Source organism: Mytilus californianus, unplaced genomic scaffold, assembly GCF_021869535.1.
Source record: "Mytilus californianus isolate M0D057914Y unplaced genomic scaffold, xbMytCali1.0.p SCAF_6, whole genome shotgun sequence".
Taxonomy (NCBI): domain Eukaryota; kingdom Metazoa; phylum Mollusca; class Bivalvia; order Mytilida; family Mytilidae; genus Mytilus; species Mytilus californianus.
In genome coordinates, this window is record NW_026262712.1 from 17783420 (window position 1) to 17795301 (window position 11882).

Consider the following 11882-nt stretch of genomic DNA (forward strand, 5'->3'; position numbering starts at 1 on the left):
TATAAACATAAAATGTAAAATGTTAAGCACAATACATGTGTTTATTAAAATGTAAGACACAATCTATCAAAATGTAAGGCACAATCTATTAAAATATAAGTCACAATCTATTAAAATGTAAGTCACACTCTATTAAAATGTAAGTCACAATCTATTAAAATGTAGTTCACACTCTATTGTTAGAATGTAGATTGCCATGGTCAGTGAGTTTTCATAGAGTTATCGTTCTTTGTATAGTTTCTTCAATATTATGTTCCGTATATTGTTTTGTAATTAGAATTTAGAGATTAGAATAGAATGTTGATGAGAAACGTTTGTTTTTATATGTGCCTCAGCCTACCCAGAAAATGTGAGCTAGCTTCCCTAGATGGTGGAGGTACCGAATTTAGTAATAACTTTAATACATCATCGTTATAATAGTGTATGAACACAAAGTAAGATTTTCCTACATAAACATTGAAAATTTGACACTCAGCATCAGCACATCATCGCCACATGGCACCTCGTTTTCGGGCTTGGCCACGATAAACAAGAAAAACAATTTGTTTATGTCTTTGCGTTTTATTATGAACTTACTGTCGAGCGTTTTATTCTGAACTTACTATGTTGGATTGCATTTCCCTCGAACACTCATGAATCAAAGTGGCAGTGACGATGAAAATTTTTACCTCAACCCAACATTTCTGTCATTTAATAACATTTCAGACAAATCCGTTTTAAGTGACACTTTCCTTAGCAAAAATTGTTTGGGCGAAACATATACACCAGTTACAAGGTCTGATTCTGACTCTAGTTTTGCAGAAAAATATTTAATGGTACAAACTCCCGAAACACCTGAAATAGACCCAATTCAGCCATACTTCACAAAAATTGTATTAACACCTGCTGATATTGATGAACAATTAGTTTCCGCTAGACAAAATATTAAATTCAATTCCGAAAGTTTGAAGAAAGTAACATTTAGCACAAGTACCCCCTCAATCATAAATTCAAGTTCAAAATACAGGAGCATTGCAGTAATGGAAAAATTGGGTACATGCCGAAAATTTGCGGGTTATCCTAAAGACAATGGAACAAAATTTCTACGAGAATTTGAGTCATTCTGTAAGCTTCACGAACTAGACATTTTAAATGAAAAGACAGTTGCTGCTTTTCATCTTCATTTAGAGGGACCTGCCCTCACTTGGTTTAGCGGTCTTAGCCCGGATCTTTCATGGACCACTGTAAAGAGACTATTTACTGACAAATATGTTCAGATTGGTTGGCAGCATCCTTCGGTAGTTATAGAAAGTGAAACTTTTCACAATATGCAATTGGATCCAACACAGGAAATTGAAGATTTTTCTTGTCAAGTTCAAGAAAAGGGGCAAATATTAGCTAAACCTGAACATGAAATTATGTTTCGTTTCATCAATGGTCTACCTGAGAAACTAGCGTTTTATGTTAGGACTAGTCATCCAAAAACTCAATCAGAAGCGTTGTCATTTGCCAAAGCAGGCGAGGCCTATAAATATCGAATTCACGAACAATGCGCCGCTGTCGGAAAAGGTCCCTCATTCCGAAATGCTCCACATTCCGATGATATCTCAGAGATGAAATCGCAAATTTCTGAGTTAACTAGAATGATGAAAAGACTGACCCATGATAAGACATTTCAACAAAATGACCAACGACAGTCATCAGGTTGTTTTAATTGTAGTTGTACCGGACACGCTAAAAGGTATTGCAATTGGAATGGAAATGGAACGATATCGGCTGACATTTCTTGTCAGCTATGTAATCAGTCAGGACATGGTGCAGGTCAATGCCTAAAATTCAAAGCAAAAACTGATAACTATAATAGGAATCGTGTTGTTTGTCAGATATGTTCTAAACCAAACCATACAGCATCTGAATGCTATCACAATCAATTCGCTCAACAGGGAAACCCGAATTTCCTGGGGGACACCAGGCACGGCCCCTCAGGAAGGTAAATGGTGCCGAATATCGAGAGCCTGCTCCTTTTCGTCATTCAGGGATTGTAAATACTTTGACTAATACTAATAATGTACCTAGATTTAGTGAGAATAGTAGTTATAGTGACAATGATTATCAGATACATCCGAGTTTTACTCTGACAACGAAAAATTTTCGATTACATAAACAGACTCAAAGTTTATCTATTTACATGTTAAATTTCATTCCGTACAAGTTGCAGCACTCCTTGATTCGGGAAGTTCAATCAATATTATGTCCACAAGTTTATACAATTCTATTCCACAAGCGTGTAAATCGATGATTGATGTAAATAATGGTGACAATATAAAGTTGGCTAATGACCAAAATGTGCAGGTAAAAGGTACTGCTACAGTGAAAATGTATTATAAGGGTGATAAACATTGTTTACAAGTGTATATACTGGAGCAAACGTCCCATCCATTTATTTTGGGTACATCGTATTTAAAAGACAATAAAATTACTATTGATTTTGGAGAGTCCGAAGTTGTTCAAAAACATGCAAACATAAGGTGTCGAAAACGCATTACTCTAGATCCACACAGCGAAATTATAATATGGAGTAGACTACCGAGAAATATTCACTTCGGTTATCAAGGAATGTGTGAAAGTAGTACTCAGATATTATCACATGGTTTAATTTCTAGTAAAGCCGTAGTTACTGTATCACAAGACAGAACCGTACCCGTTAAAATTTTGAATCCCGGCAGTAATTCTGTTGTTATTCCGAAAGGTAAAATCATTGCCAAATTTAGTCAATTGACCGAGGAGTACCAGGTCCGACATGTTAATTGCAAGAACAATGTTCCTGTTTTACAAAATATTAATTTAGTGAAACAATGTCCAGCTGAACAAGGTGACAGCATAAATTGCGAATTTCTAGAAAATTTTGAAATTAATCCGAATCTAAAGGACGATCAAAAGATTGCATTAAATCATTTATTATGTGACAATAAGGAGGTATTTGTAACAACGGATAGTCCGAATGCACTGCTATTGCTCAACACCATATCATACTTAAACCAGATATGAGACCTTTACATCAAAAACCGTATAGATTAACTCCTCACAAAAAGGAGGTATTAAGACACCATCTTGATGAGCTTCTACAACAAGGTGTTATTTGTGAACTCAACGCAACTGAAGAGGTGCCGATTACGAGCCTAGTTGTTTTAGTGGCAAAACGTTCGAAACCGTCTTCTGAACAAATAAGTGAAAAAACTACTAGTTTAAAACAATTTAGATTTTGTGTTGACTTTCGTTATTTAAACACCCAAACGGAGCCTCTTAAATCATTTATTCCGGATATACAAGAGTTAACAGAATCCTTTACGGAACGAATTCCAAATTATATAGCGTCAATAGACACGAGTAGTGGATTTTTTCAAATGAAGTTGTCACCAAATAGTTCGAAATATACCGCATTTAATACATGTTTCGGGACTTACAAGTTTTTGCGAGTACCAATGGGTTTACACACAGCTCCCAACTCATTTGAGTTGTTAATGGACAAGATTTTACGAGGTTTGACATTTAAATCTTGCTTATGTTATCTAGACGACGTTCTTATTTGCTCCGAAACTTTCGAACAACATATGTCTGATCTTCAAGAAGTTTTTGATCGTTTCCGTAATGCAGGGCTTAAACTTAATCCACAGAAATGTACTTTTGCAAATTCGTCAGCAATATTTTTAGGACACCATATTTCAAAAGAAGGCATCCGACCTCCTCCCGACCGTGTCAGGGCTTTGAATGAATTTCCTCCTCTACAGAATGTTAAACAGCTACGTCGTGCGTTAGGTATGTTTAATTGGTTTCGGAAATTTATTCCAAACTACAGCTCAGCGGCCGAACCGCTCACTCGATTATTAAAGAAATCTGCTAAATTTGTGTGGTCACAGGAACAGGAAACATCATTTACAAGAATCAAACATTTATTGCTAACATCCGCAGTTTTGGCATTTCCTAGATTTGATTTACAATTTTTCCTAGCAGTAGATAGTTCAGCGACAGGTATAGGCTACATGCTTTATCAAAAACACCCAAGTGATACAGGTGAACAAATCCGAGTGGTACGGTTTGGGTCTAAATCATTGAACTCATGGCAGAAATCGTACGGACCAACCAAATTGGAATTACTAGGAGTTGTTACAAGTATAGTTGACTCAGGGCTTTCAATAGAAGGCGGTAGGCGGCGATTTTCGCCGTCTACTTGAAGGAAATCCGCCGCCTACTTTGCTCAAAAGTATAAAATTAAAAAATCAATAAAAATGACTGAAGGAGAAATTTACGCTGTTGACACAACAAAGGGGGATTTCTGATAAAGCGTGGTTTATATTTATAACCTTTCCCTATCTACGTGAAATGACCCGAGTAGTCACGAAAGCCTCGGTTGGGATCGCTGTCAACAAGAGCAAGGCGAAAACTACTGAAAGTAGAAACCAGCAGAAGGCACCCGAACACCGTTCGTAAAGAGATTCCTGATTGGTCGATTTACAACCGGTTTTTATAAACGACCTACGATTGGTGTAATTAAAAGGCGTGAACGAAAATGAAACGAAAACAAAAACCTTGTAACAAGATGCTTTATAAATATTGAATGGAAATACAACTTATTCAAAGAAGAACATTGTTTATTTTCACATTTTCACAATGTTAAAATAAAAAAAAACACGCCGATAACAATGTACAGCCACTGACCCACGTGTTCGCAAGGACATCGATCCCACGTTTGTTTCAGACTCTGACTGATTACATAGATTATCAACTAGATGGACATTTTCGTTTATAACAATGTGGACTTTGTAATAGAAATTAAATAAATTGGTGTCATGATCTACTTTTCTTTTTATCTGTAAAGCTTTGGAAGGCAACACTGTCAAATTTGGGGAAAGGGGGGGGGGGGGGGGGGGGGGGGGGGGGGTCATTGAGTCAAAACAACCAAAGGCCACTCTAAGGTCTTCTGACTTCAATGCACAATACAACAATTTCTGGATCAAATGCAAATATAAATGTGATCAAATTTACAGAAATTTCAACCATGCTACAAATTTTAATCAAACATTTACATTATCTTCATTAAAAAATTATGTTTTGAAAGGACTGAATAAGGGTCCAGGAGACTCCCAGAATGCAGGATTTTGCACGATTTAAAAAAAAAATTCTGGGGCCCTTCAGCCCCCCAGACCCGCGGCCGTTTGGGGCGCCGAGCAAGCTCAAAACAACCAAAGGCCACTCTAAGGTCTTCTGACTTCAATGCACAATACAACAATGTCTGGATCAAATGCAAATATAAATGTGATCAAATTTACAGAAATTTCAACCATGCTACAAATTTTAATCAAACATTTACATTATCTTCATTAAAAAATTATGTTTTGAAAGGACTGAATAAGGGTCCAGGAGACTCCCAGAATGCAGGATTTTGCACGATTTAAAAAAAAAATTCTGGGGCCCTTCAGCCCCCCAGACCCGCGGCCGTTTGGGGCGCCGAGCAAGCTCAAAACAACCAAAGGCCACTCTAAGGTCTTCTGACTTCAATGCACAATACAACAATGTCTGGATCAAATGCAAATATAAATGTGATCAAATTTACAGAAATTTCAACCATGCTACAAATTTTAATCAAACATTTACATTATCTTCATTAAAAAATTATGTTTTGAAAGGACTGAATAAGGGTCCAGGAGACTCCCAGAATGCAGTATTTTGCACGATTTAAAAAAAAAATTCTGGAGCCCTTCAGCCCCCCAGACCCGCGGCCGTTTGGGGCGCCGAGCAAGCTCGTCGCCGCGGCCGGCTGCGCCGTCCGCATTAAGTGGACTCCTACTTTTTTGCTATATCCTCCTACTTCAAAACTTATTGAAAGCCCTGTGACTGTGCTAGTTATTTACGCGGAGACAGATTCACCGTAGAATGTGACTATCAGGCGTTGCGATCGTTATTTCAAAATCAGTTTAAAGGAGCAATTTACGACCGATGGTTAGCTGTGTTACAACAATTTAATTTTGATATCCAATACAAGCCTGCCGCCGATATGCAAGTTCCCGATGCACTTTCAAGAGTCGAAAATGCGCCACTACTGGACGTAAATGCGGAAGAATCACTTAATGAAAATGAACCCCATTTTCCGTATGAAGTCGAAGAAGTTGGAAAAATTTCATTTGTTAATTTTGCAAAACTCAGTACTGACGAAATCGAAACGGGTTATACAGCCGATACCGAGGAGGAGTCGAGTAAATTGACATTCAAACAAGAAAGTATTGATGGACATTCGTCTTTACCGTGCAATTCAGTGACTTTAGCCGATAGTGGGATTACTTCGATTTACCATGATGATAACCGAACTACTTATGAAAACGATTCACTTTTTATCGATAGTTCATGTGACGTAGATAGTTCCGAAAACAATTCGTTTTTACAGAGGCACCCGACGGATTTATTCGATGTATGTGGAAATGAATGCGTTTCTGACTGTGCTTGTGATACTTTGTTTGTAAATAAATATGAAAATGAGACTGATAACTTACGCATTGATGATTTAACTCATATTTTACAAAGGCATCCTATTGATTTTATTGATTCGTATGGACCTGAATGTGATCAAACTGGTGATGGTTTATATTTACATGTCCATAACTCTGGATTTGATACTGAATTCACAAAAGTACAGGATATAAAATTTGTTGGCACAGCTGATAAGTCACGTGATCAGCCAATTGATTTTAAAAGAGAAAATATTAAACATTTACAAAGACTAGACGAAACATTACTTCCAGTTATTCTTTACTTAGAAAATGGAACATTACCGAAACTTCAGAAGGAAGCTCGTCGTTTGTTATTAAAAGCACCTGATTACAGCATGATCGATGACTTGTTATTTCACTCGCGGGTTGCAAAGTCGAAACGCACCCAAAGAATGGGAGAATTTCAGTAAGTTATTCCTAAACAATTGATACCTAAAATTTTAGAAACTTACCACCAAACACCTTTAGCGGGCCATATGGGTATACAACAAACAGTGGACAATATTTCAGAACAATTTTATTTTCAAAACTTGCCATCAACAGTGTCAAGTTATGTTCGTTCTTGTCACGACTGTCAGGAACGAAAGATGACAAAAGCTCATACGAAGTCCGAAATAATTTCTTTTCGAACGCCTACAGAACCATTTCAAACTTGGCAGGTAGACTTGTTTGGACCATTGCCAATAACACAAAAAGGGAACGCATATGTTTTCACAGCAGTTGATATGTTTTCCAAACTATTATTTTGTGTTCCGTTAATCAGTTCAGACTCAGTTACAGTGTCACATGCACTTTTTCAATTAGTATGTTCTTTTGGCGTGTGTGATTGCGTTATAAGTGACAAAGGTAGTGAATTTATTTCACAATGCACTGATCAGCTTTGCAAAATTTTAGAAGTACATCAAAACTTTACCCCAAGTTTTATACACCATTGCCTGGGATTGTGCGAATGTACACATAGGACTGTTGCAGAACGTTTAACACCTTATACTAAAAAGGGAATACAGTGGGACAACATGTTACCTGCAATAACATTTTCGTTTAATATCTCGCCAAGTGACTCAACTAAATATTCGCCGTACGAAGTGGTTTACGGATTTCGTCCGAAATTTCCTCTCTCCGTTTCGAAACTTGGAATAGACCTTAATTCGCTTCATAGTGATTATCATAGATATATGAACCAACAAATAGACAAACTGAAACTAATCCGAGAAGAAGCAGTTGTTAATGCACAAAAAGCAAGTGAAATTATGAAGGAACGCGAAAATAAAAAGACAAATCCGCTTAAACTTAACATTGGTGATTTTGTATATATGTTGAAAGAAGTAGTTGGACCAGGAAAAAAGCTTCAACCAAAATACGCGGGACCATATGTTGTTCATGAAATTTTATCGCCACATTTAGTTAAACTCCGAGAAAAGGACAGTGGTAAATTGTTTAAGAATCCAGTGCATTTGGGCCGTCTTAAAATAGCGTTCGTTCGCGCTCCGAATCCAACCAATTATTTTATTCCAATATCAGTGAAAAATGAACAAACTTTGAATGAAATAGAAAAAGGAGCTATCACTAATTCTGAACCTACTAGTAATGTGGTCTCTGACGAACCAAATAGTGAACCCTCAGTTAACAATAATTTACGCACAAGACCCGTGAGACAAATTCGTAAGCCAGTGCGGTATCGATCAGAACTAGACAATATAAGTGAAAGTACAGTAGCCGATACTTCATCATCTGAACAGACTGACAATACTTTTTACAAAGTCAAACGCATTTTGGCTCAACGAAAACGGAACGAGTGTTATGAATATTTAGTGCAATATAAAGGTGAACCTGCACAAAATGCGATCTGGACCGTAGAGAACCAGTTAAATGAAGCCGCAAAATAATCTATAATAAAAAGACCACCTCCAGTTATAGAATAAGACGTAAAGAGTGATGTTACATTCTTTTCATGGACTTTAAATACCATTTGAAATTACTTCGTTAATTGATATGTTGACATTTTAATAGACATGATTGCATTTCCATATTATAGACTATAGTTATTAATTTGACAAGTTTTTATACGACCGCAAAAAAATTTTGTGGTCGTATATTGGTATGACGTTGGCGTCGTCGTCGTCGTTGTCCGGCGTCGTCGTCCGAAGACACATTGGTTTTCGCACTCTAACTTTAGTTTAAGTGAATGGATCTTTTTGAAATTTTACCATAAGGTTAAATACCACAAAAGGAAGGTTGGGATTGATTTTGGGGGTCATGGTACCAACAGTTAAGGAATTAGGGGCCAAAAAGGGGCCAAAAATAAGCATTTTCTAGTTTCCAGACAATAACTGTGGAACGGTGTATGGATCTCTCTGAAATTATACTACAAGTTTCCATACCACAAAGGGATGGTTAGGATTTGCTTTGGTGGGTTATGGCTCAAACCGTTTAGGAATTAGGGGCAAAAAAGGGGGAAAAACAAGGTTGTCCTCATTAATGGACAAATACTTTAGTACAAAACATAATTTAAAGCAGTGTAAGGGAGATAAATCAAATACATCATTGAAATTATCTCCCTTACACTGCTTTTAAATTATGTATAAAGTAATGGTTAATGAACAATAAAGATAATTTAAAACAGTGTAAGGGAGGTAATCCAAATACAACGTTTTGGTTACTTCCCTTACACTGCTTTTAAATTATGTTTAAAGAAATGCATATTTATAAAGGAAGACCAGTAAAAATATCTGCAAATGTTGCATCATTTTTTTTTACAAAAAAATCCATATGAAAGATTTGACACTATATTTTTAATTCTATTATAAAATAGATTAAGTTAGCACTATGGTAGATTTAAATGGGTAATTATGATTGCCAACTCCATTGGAAATTTGAATTGAGATTATGACCATATCTTGAGGGAAAGAATTTTTTGGGGGAAAAAAGGGGGGGGGGGGGTAAAAAGAAATTGTGGGGGGTCAATTTTTTCTCATTTCAGATTTCAGAAATTAAAAAGAATTATTCTTCAAATATTATTTTTTTTTCAAATTTCAAATGTTGAAAAATTTCAAGAAGTAATCTTTAATTGCACAGTATGGCGCATTAGATTTGTAAAATCTTTGATCACATTTATTTATTTGTAATGCCGAATCTAACAGTGTATTTAGATTTTTAATTTTGGGTCCAGTTTTTAAATTAGTCTACATTAAGGTCCAAAGGGTCCAAAATTAAACTTTGTTTGATTTTAGCAAAAATTGAATATATGAGGTTCTTTGATATGCTGAATCTAAACATGTATTTAGATTTTTGGCCCAGTTTTCAAGTTGGTCCAAATTGGGGTCCAAAATTAAACTTTGTTTGATTTCAACAAAAATTGAAAATATGGGGTTCTTTGATATGCTGAATCTAACCATGTATTTAGATTTTTTATTTGTGGACCCCGTTATCAAATTGGTTCATATTGAGGTCAAAAGGGTCCAAAATTAAACTTTGTTTGATTTCATCTAAAATTGAATTATTGGGGCTCTTTGATATTCCAAATCTAACCGTGTATTTAGATTTTTAATTTTGGGTCCTGTTTTTTAAATTGGTCTACATTAAGGTCCAAAGGGTCCAAAATTAAACTTAGTTTGATTTTAACAAAAATTGAATTCTTGGGGTTCTTTGATATGCTGAATCTAAACATGTGTTTAGATTTTTAATTATGGGCCCAGTTTTCAAGTTGGTCCAAGATAGGGTCCAGTATTTAAACTTTGTTTGATTTCAACAAAAATTGAATATATGAGGTTCTTTGATATGCTGAATCTAACCATGTATTTAGATTTTTTATTTGTAGGCCCCGCTATCAAATTGGTTCATATTGAGGTCAAAAGGGTCCAAAATTAAACTTTGTTTGATTTCATCAAAAATTGAATTATTGGGGTTCTTTGATATGCCAAATCTAACCGTGTTTTTAGATGTTTAATTTGGGTCCCGTTTTTTAAATTGGTCTTCATTGAGGTCCAAAGGGTCCAAAATTAAACTTAGTTTGATTTTAACAAAAAATGAATTCTTGGGGTTCTTTGATATGCTGAATCTAAACATGTGTTTAGATTTTTGATTATGGGCCCAGTTTTCAAGTTGGGTCCAAGTCGGGGTCCAAAATTAAACTTTTTTCGATTTCAACAAAAATTGAATATATGGGGTTCTTTGATATGCTGAATCTAACCATGAATTTAGATTTTTTATTTGTGAGCCCCGCTATCAAATTGGTTCATATTGAGGTCAAAAGGGTCCAAAATTAAACTTTGTTTGATTTCATCAAAAATTGAATTATTGGGGTTCTTTGATATTCCAAATCTAACCGTGTATTTAGATTTTTAATTTCAAGTCCCGTTTTTTAAATTGGTCTACATTAAGGTCCAAAGGGTCCAAAATTAAACTTAGTTTGATTTTAACAAAAATTGAATTCTTGGGGTTCTTTGATATGCTGAATCTAAACATGTGTTTAGATTTTTGATTATGGGACCAGTTTTCAAGTTTGTCCAAGTTGGGGTCCAAAATTAAACTTTGTTTGATTTTAACAAAAATTGAATATATGGGGTTCTTTGATATGCTGAATCTAACCATGTATTTTGATTTTAGACATTGGACCATAATAGGTAAATTAAAAAAAATCAAGTTCTTAGACCACATTCTTTCTGTGTCAGAAACCTATGCTGTGTCAAATATTTAATAACAATCCAAATTCTGAGCTGTATCAAGCTTGAATGTTGTGTCCATACTTGCCCCAACTGTTCAGGGTTCGACCTCTGCGGTCGTATCAAGCTGCGCCCCAGCGAAGCATTTTATTGTAGTTAGTTTTGTGTTTTAGCATTAGTTAAATTTTTCTTAGTCGTTAATTTGCTTTTTAGTAAAGTAGCTAGTTATAATTAAAAGAAAAAAAAAACAAAAACAAAAAAGATAACAATAGAAAAATATAAAGTCTGAAGTTTTTTTTTTACTGTGTATTTGTTATGAAGTTGTGTACACATGATATTATATCTTTGATTATTAATGACTGTTTTACACATGTAGAATTATGACAAATTTCCCTTGAGATAACGAATTTACGGTTCAATGAGATGAAAACAAATGGTACACATTGTTATCGGATGTCATAAAATATTTTGAGAGGTCAATGAACTATGTGGTTAATTCCGGTTTCAAGTGTAAACCAAAAAATGGAATACCTATTTATAAACAGTACTCTCGTAAAATCATCCGTATTTTTATGAATTTTCATTAATACGGATGAAAAAATGCTTAGTTTGCAGTGTTGTTCATTTTCTAAGGGTATACATACATGTTACAGTGTTATTCACATTGTTGATAAATATTTACTGTGAGTCTAAATATACC

General features: G+C 35.2%; 1 long non-coding RNA gene across 1 annotated transcript; it reads left to right on the forward strand.

Annotated features, from left to right (window-relative positions):
* The first annotated feature begins 9444 nt into the window (after positions 1–9444).
* On the forward strand, positions 9445–11383 carry LOC127705773 (uncharacterized). The gene is made up of 2 exons (XR_007984005.1): positions 9445–9968; positions 10368–11383. It is a non-coding gene; the product is annotated as an uncharacterized LOC127705773 (long non-coding RNA).
* Positions 11384–11882: the final 499 nt, after the last annotated feature.